Source organism: Phaseolus vulgaris, chromosome 9, assembly GCF_051622355.1.
Source record: "Phaseolus vulgaris cultivar YP4 chromosome 9, ASM5162235v1, whole genome shotgun sequence".
Classification (NCBI taxonomy): Eukaryota; Viridiplantae; Streptophyta; class Magnoliopsida; order Fabales; family Fabaceae; genus Phaseolus; species Phaseolus vulgaris.
This window is the reverse complement of record NC_143506.1, coordinates 5,897,844-5,905,448: the sequence shown is the minus strand read 5'-3', so window position 1 is coordinate 5,905,448 and position 7,605 is coordinate 5,897,844. Positions and strand designations below refer to the sequence as shown.

Genomic DNA, 7,605 nt, shown 5'->3' with positions numbered 1-7,605 from the left:
GAAGTGATACATCTTCATGGTTTATTTTCAAGCATAGTATTGAATAGAGCTCCAACTTTCGCAAACCATGATTTGAGGATTTCCTTTGGAAAACTTGCAACTAAGTTGCACATTTTAAATGCTTATCATCCTCAAACGCATGGTCAAAATATTTTTGAAAATATAGCTCTTTCTATTATGCCTAGAATAATCATGAAGTGCACACACAATTTTAGAGATGAGCAAACATACCATCAAGTAGTTCACAAAACTACTTCTACTTTTAAAGTTATGTGTGTGCTCAATCATCGTTCTTCTTTTAAGTTGTTACCATCTCCTATAGGATTTATGCCTCAAGAGAAGGTAACCACAAATGACCATTTTAAAATACAAAAGATGATTAGAGGCCACACACAACCCTTAAAAGAGAAATCTTGTCCAAGGTTGCCAACACCAAAAGACAAACAACAATGGCAACCTAGTAAAATTAATTTGCAAACTAACACCTATGCTTTATTTGATTATTTCTATGGGTGGACGTTTGATCCAGGAGGACAAGCTTTGAAGAAACAAGATGCTGCTATCCGAGATCAAGCCTGAAGATCTGAGGATAGATCTTCTCAAAAGAAGGAGGAGATGATGGACACCATCCAGCCACAACCATTCCCCTAAGCAAAAGCATTGGATTTGAGGACAAATCCTTTTCAAGAGGGAGGGGATGATGGAAGAGGGCCCAAGCTCACCACACTATGAAAGCCAAAAGACTAAGACTAGCTTCACAAAGGAGCGTCTAGCCTCTCAAAGGAGCGTCTAGTCTTCCAAATGGAGCGTCTAGCTTCACGAGGGAGCGTCTAGCCATGGCTACATAAGGAGCATCTATGAAGAGTCCTAGACCGTCTAGCTTCACACACACACATGAGCCAAGCTACGGTTTTAGGAAAAGAAGGCTTTGTTGCATAAAGGCCCATTAGGGGTACTTAGTAGATAGATAGTGTAGAAAGCACTTTGTGAAGGAAACATTCTAGAAACTAGGTTAGTGTGGCCGGTCATGGATTGGCACATGGCTTAGCATTTAGATTTAATTTTTGGTTTTCTTTTCTTGTAATTTAGCTTACAAGTTACGTCCACAAATAGCTTATAAATAGGAAGGCTATCCCATTGTATTTGACAAGTTTAATTGAGTATTGTTATGCTGCCCATTTTGTGCACTAGCTTTACTTCTCCTAGAAATCTAGGCTATAAACTTCACTCCTTTCACCTTTCTCCATAGAGCTGGCCGAACCTCTCTAACCCATACTCATCATGCACCTTCAAAGCCATCACAACTCCTAGGAGGGCTTTGTTTCACTCACCCATTGCTTCCGCCTCACTTTCACTACCTTGATTCAAGAAGAACACATGAAATGCCATCAGGAAAGGTCCCTCCCAGTTGGACGAGAACTTCCCTTCATTTTTTCTCGCATCATTGCGCATTCTCCAGATGAGGTCTCCCTTCTGGAAGCTCATCGGCCAGACTTTTGTGTTGTATCGCCTTGACGCTCAGATCTTGCAGGCGGCCTCCCGTATCCAGCTTTTGTCACGAAACTCGCTTACCAAATCGAGGTTGACCACTAGGTATTTCTCGTTTAGGGTGAGGTTGAACATCTGCCTTCATATGGTGGGCTTACCCAACTCGACCGGGATCATGGCCTCAGCCCCTTATGTCAAGTTGTACGGTGTCTCCTTCGTGGTGGTCTGGGGGGTGCATCTGTACGCCCAGAGTACTTCTATCAGCTCCTCGGTCCATCGACCTTTTGCCTTGCCCAGGCGCTTTTTCAGCTCATACAGTATGAACTTGTTGACGGCCTCGGCCTGCCCGTTGGTTTGCGGGTTTTCTACCGAGGCCATGACTGACTTGATACCTAGGTCGTCATAAAAGTTCTCTCTGATTGTCCATCAGTCTGAGGATGATATGCTGAACTAAGTCTGAGTTTAGTCCTCAAAGCTTCTTGAAGTGTTTGCCATAATCTGGAGGTGAATCTAGGATCTCTATCTGAAACTATGCTGGAAGGTACACCATGCAATCTGACTATTTCATCTATGTAAATCTGGGCCAACTTCCGCATAGAGATTCTCAGGTCTATAGGTAGGAAGTGTGTCGTCTTTGTCAACCTGTCCACTATGACCCAAACAGAGTCATGCTTCCTCAAAGTACGTGGTAAGTGGGTAACAAAATCCATTGAGATACTATCCCACTTCCACACTGGAATGTCTAACTGAGTTAACATGCCTCCAGGTTGTTGATGTTCAATCTTTGATTTCTGACAAGTCAAGCAAGTAGTTACAAACTTGGCCACATCATTCTTCATGTCATGCCACCAATAAGACTTCTTGAGATCTTGATACATCTTGGTCATCCCTGGGTGTAAACTGAGTTTGCTTTTATGACCTTCAGATAACACTGTTTGCTTTAGTTCATTATCCTCTGGTATGCATATTCTATTTCTGAATCTCAAAATACCATCCACTCCTAAAGAGAAGTATTTAGCTTTGTCAGTATTTAATAAGCCCATGAAATTCTTCAATTTTGAATCTTCCAACTGCTTCTCTTTCACCTTCTCCAGAAATTCATTAGTTATGACAAGTGTATTACAACTAAAGCAATTTGAAGACATGGAAACCTCCAAATTCATACTCCTGAAATCTTCGATCAATGCTAGCTCTCTAATCATAAGCGACGACATTTGTATCTTTTTACGACTCAACGCATCTGCAACAACATTTGCCTTCCCAGGATGATATATTAGCTGGAAATCATAGTCTTTTAAAAAATTCAATCCATCTCCTTTGCCTCATATTTAACTCCTTTTGATCAAACAAATACTTCAAACTTTTATGATCACTGAACACATTAAAACTAACTCCGTAAAGAAAATGTCTCCATATTTTTAAAGCAAAGACAACTGCTGCCAATTCTAGATCATGAGTTGGATAATTTCTTTCATGCACCTTTAACTGACGAGAAGCATAGGCAACAACTTTCTTATTCTGCATCAGAACACAACCCAATCCCTGATAGGAAGCATCACAGAAAACTTCAAAAGACTGATTGATATCAGGGATTGTCAATACAGGAGCATTAGTCAACCTTCTTTTCAACTCTTCAAAGCTTTTCTCACATTGTTCAGTCCATGCAAAAGGATAATCCTTTCTAGTCAATTGGGTCAAAGGAGCCACTATTTTAGAAAAGCCTTCTATAAATCTCCTGTAATATCCTGCTAACCCGACAAAACTTCTAATTTTTGTAACTGTTTTAGGACGTTCCCACTGAAGTACAACCTCCACTTTAGAAGGATCTACTGATATTCCCTGTGCAGAGATGATATGTCCTAAAAATTGTATTTCTGACATCCAGAAGTCACATTTTGAAAGTTTAGCATATAACTGTTTTTCTCTCAAAATGTTCAGGACGGTTCTAAGATGTTCTGCATGTTCTTCCCTTGTACGAGAATAGATCAAGATGTCATCGATGAACACTACCACAAACTTAACAAGAAAAGGTCTGAATATCCGATTCATATAATCCATGAAAATAGCTGGAGCATTAGTCACCCCAAATGGCATAACCAGAAATTCATAGTGACCATACCTTGATCTAAAAGCAGTCTTCTGAACATCTTCTGCTTTCACTGGAATTTGGTGATAACCTGAGCGCAGATCTATCTTAGAAAAGACAACTGCCCCATGCAACTGATCCATCAAGTCATCAATTCTAGGAAGAGGATATTTATTCTTTATTGTTAACTTGTTTAATTGTCTGTAATCTATGCATAGACGTGACGAACCATCTTTCTTCTTCACTAATAGCACTGGAGCTCCCCATGGAGAAACACTAGGTCGAATGAATTGCTTCTCCAATAAGTCTTCTAGTTGTTTCTTCAATTCACCTAACTCCGCTGGTGCCATCCGATATGGAGAAATTGACATGGGGCCTGCTCCGGGAATCAAGTCTATTGCAAACTCTATCTCTCTTTTACGTGGAAGTCCAGGAATCTCATCAGGAAATACATCCATAAACTCCTGAACTACAAACATATCTTTTTGTACTTTATCAGTAACTATAGAACAAGCCAAGAGCATAAAACATTCTGCACCTTCTCGTATCTCTCTCTCAAACTGATGAGCTGAGATAACCTGCATTCCTTCTAATTTAGGGAAAATTAACTTCTTCCGACCACAATCTATAAGGATATGATTAGCAGACAACCAATCCATTCCCAAGATAACCTCCAAATCTTTTAGAGGTATACGAATCATGTTGATCTTGTATCTCTGCCCATTTATAATTACTGGACACTCAGCACACATGGAAGAAGTTACTATAATACCTTTTGTTGGTGTAGATACCACCAACTCAAATTCTAATTCTCGGACTGGCAACTTAAGTTTCTTAGCACAATCAAAAGATATAAAAGAATGGGTTGCCCCAGAGTCAAACAATACAGATAATTGTGTTCCAAGGATAGAACAAATACCTCTAACAAGGCTATCAGACTGTGAAGCTTCAGCTCCACTAATAGCAAAAACTCTGCCAGCAGCTTTGGGTTTTTTATTACTATTTTGTTGTACTTGCTGCACTCCGCCAGAATTTGGAGCTCCCAATTGGACACGACAGTCTTTTGTTGCATGACCATACCTGTGACATCTATCACATGTCACATTTGACACTGGATGAGGGCAAAATCTAACAACATGTGGCCCACCGCATCGAAAACATCTGAAACTAGGTGGTGATTGAGAACTGAGTCTTCCACTGCTATAAGATTGAGGTCTGAAATAAGGTTTCTTTCTATCTTCCTATTTAGGTAAGCTTTTAGAAGGTCCTCCCACTTGAGGCTTAGCAAGTCTGCTACTATTCTTCAAACTCTCCACTAGTTTTGCTTTCTCCACTAGAGCAGGAAAATCTCTAATGGACATAGGAATCACCACTTCTTTAAGCTCTTGCTTCAACCCAAACTCAAATTTTCTACATCTCCAAGCCTCAGTCATGGTCTGGGTGTAGAATCTAGCTAGGTGTTTGAACCTAGTAGCATATTCAGTGACTGAAAGATTTCCTTGTTCCAGCTGCATGAATTCAATTTCTTTTGCATACCTGACACTATCAGGAAAATACTCCTCCAGGAATCTTACTTTGAAGTTCTCCCAAGTGGCATCTTCTCCTTTGTCTTCCATCATTTGCTTCATGCCTATCCACCAGAATTCAGCTTCTTCAGTTAGTACATAAATGGCATAGGATAACTTTCTCTCTTCCGGGCATTGAGTAGCTTCAAAGATTCTTTCTATGTCTCTCACCCACTGGTCTGCTCCATCTGGATTTACCTTGCCATTAAATTTGGGTGGATTGTGTCTCAGAAAATCCTCCAGACTAAAGGTATGGGGTTGTTGATGAAGCTGAGATGCTTCTGCTGCTAATCTAGCTGTTTCTAATTGATGAAGGGCGGCCTGATGCTGTTGTGCCATAGTAGCACTCTGTTGTTGCAAGGCTGTTGCCATCATCTCTATTGCCCGAGCTAAGTTGGGCATATCTACTGGTGGAGGAGGAGTAGGTGGTCTACGTGCCATCTACTAAGCACATAAAGAATTGAATTAGAAATTACTAAAAATTTTCAACTACATCTTTAAGCCAAATTAACTTCAAAGAAATAATCATACGAAACAAGTAAAAAACCAATCAAAACTTATCCCTAAAATGTACTCTAGCTACTTAGAATTAAGATAGAAAATAATCTTGATCTAGTCATGAGTATGCACCCTCACCACTCTATCAAGATTCTTTTCATTCTTAATACTTTCATCTTTATTCATAACAATTAACTTGACTCGAACACAACAAGATTTCAAGAAAAACAACTTTGTCAAACATCTTATTAGAAACTTTTAACTAAGTCTTGAGGCTAGACGTAACCAAAAATCTACACGCAGAAGAAACAAAATAAACCCACTACCCTCAGGTTATCCTAAGGATGAACCGCTCTGATACCATTAAATGTAACGCCCCATAATTTACATATAACTATTACAATAAAAGTTCTACCAGTTTCTATACAAACTTGGAGTTTTTCAAAACATTCCTAATACATGATTAGGATTTATAGAAATACAAATATTTACATATCCACAGCTCAAAATAAAACTTTGTAACCTCTAAGGCTCTCCTGCACCTGTATGGTCATCTGCTCGTGTACATAGTACAGTCATCGCAGTTCAAACACAGCAAGAAAAGCAAGGGTAAGCTACTGAAAATAGAATTTTATAATATACACACTTAAATCCAAAGAGAAAACCAAGTTACATGATCAATTTCTCAAAATTACACAATCTTCTTCAAATCCCAACATTAAAACAATCACATAGATCTCACATGGATCTACACCTCCAGAATATTCAACAAACAACGTCTTCCGGAAGACCCGTATTAAGTAAGTCCTACCAGAGACTAACACCTGATCCAAAGATTACCAGCGAATCCAACAGAAAGGATCAGGGTAAGTTCAATACAACCCAAGCCGTGCATCTCATATGTCACGGTGTGCATGAACTCCCCCATCAGCTTCTCACCACCTGATATCTTAGTCTATGTGACTTAGATCATCAGTGAAGCTCGGAGATCTCTGTTACCACATAGGCATCAATACTTAATACACAACAAACATCAGTCCATACATTATCCCAAATGTATGAATTCAATTTCATACCATTTCGTCATACAATATTATTTCAAAAGTTATCCACAATATTCAAAAGTTTATTTGACATAAAAAAAATACACTTTAATACTAAATCATCAAAACCCAATATTTCCACAAATTTAAATAATATATAAACAAACACACAATATATAAACAAATAACACCCCTGTAAGAGAAATTCAATATTGGGACCACGTCCCTTCCGCATTCAGATCTTCTATCCTAGGGTGCTATTAAAAATTAAATTTAGCTTCCCTTACCTCAATTGCTTGCTTTCCAAGCAACTTTTAGAATTTTATTCCCCACCGTTTGGATAAGCTTCAAGATTTACGGGCCTAATGCAAATTATCCAAACAGAACAAAATTTCAGTATATAATAGAATAAGTTGAGAGGATTAAACTTCTCAACTAACCCCACCAAAATTGATGACTAAATCCTAAGGAAAAACAGAGAACACAGGATATTTAGAGTAAAAATGAACTTACTCTGTTTGAAAATCTGATCGGGTAGAAATGTTCCTTAACTCCTCTGCTACAGCGTGGTATGATCAGATTCTAAAATAGATGAAGATTGGGAGAGAAATTAAGAGAGAGGGAGAGAAGAGAATTGGAGAGAGAGAGAGAAAGTGGTTTCGAAGAATGAAGAAGAAAGTGATAGTGGGCACACTGTTTCTGCTTTTTATAAAAAAAGTGTCGTTACATATATGAATGATGAAATTGGTATTGAAATTTTATATGACAACATTTAAAAAAATATTTATAAATGATTATTTTGTTTGGTTCTTTTTGCACAAATTAAATATGTTATCAAACACTACAAGAAAAAACAAATTTATTTACGGAAGAATTTCGTAGGTAACAACCAAAATCCGTAGATAATACTGATTTTTTGTAGTGA

The 7,605-nt window shown here is 38.4% G+C and overlaps 1 long non-coding RNA gene and 1 pseudogene across 1 annotated transcript; both read right to left on the bottom strand.

The window, feature by feature from the left end:
* Positions 1–2,052: 2,052 nt before the first annotated feature.
* Positions 2,053–5,580, bottom strand: LOC150025125 (uncharacterized; annotated as a pseudogene).
* Positions 5,581–6,133: 553 nt separating this feature from the next.
* LOC137821505 (uncharacterized) lies at positions 6,134–7,328 on the bottom strand. The gene is made up of 3 exons (XR_011082820.2): positions 7,194–7,328; positions 6,968–7,042; positions 6,134–6,191 (listed from the first exon to the last, which is right to left on the bottom strand). It is a non-coding gene; the product is annotated as an uncharacterized LOC137821505 (long non-coding RNA).
* Between the last annotated feature and the right edge of the window lie 277 nt (positions 7,329–7,605).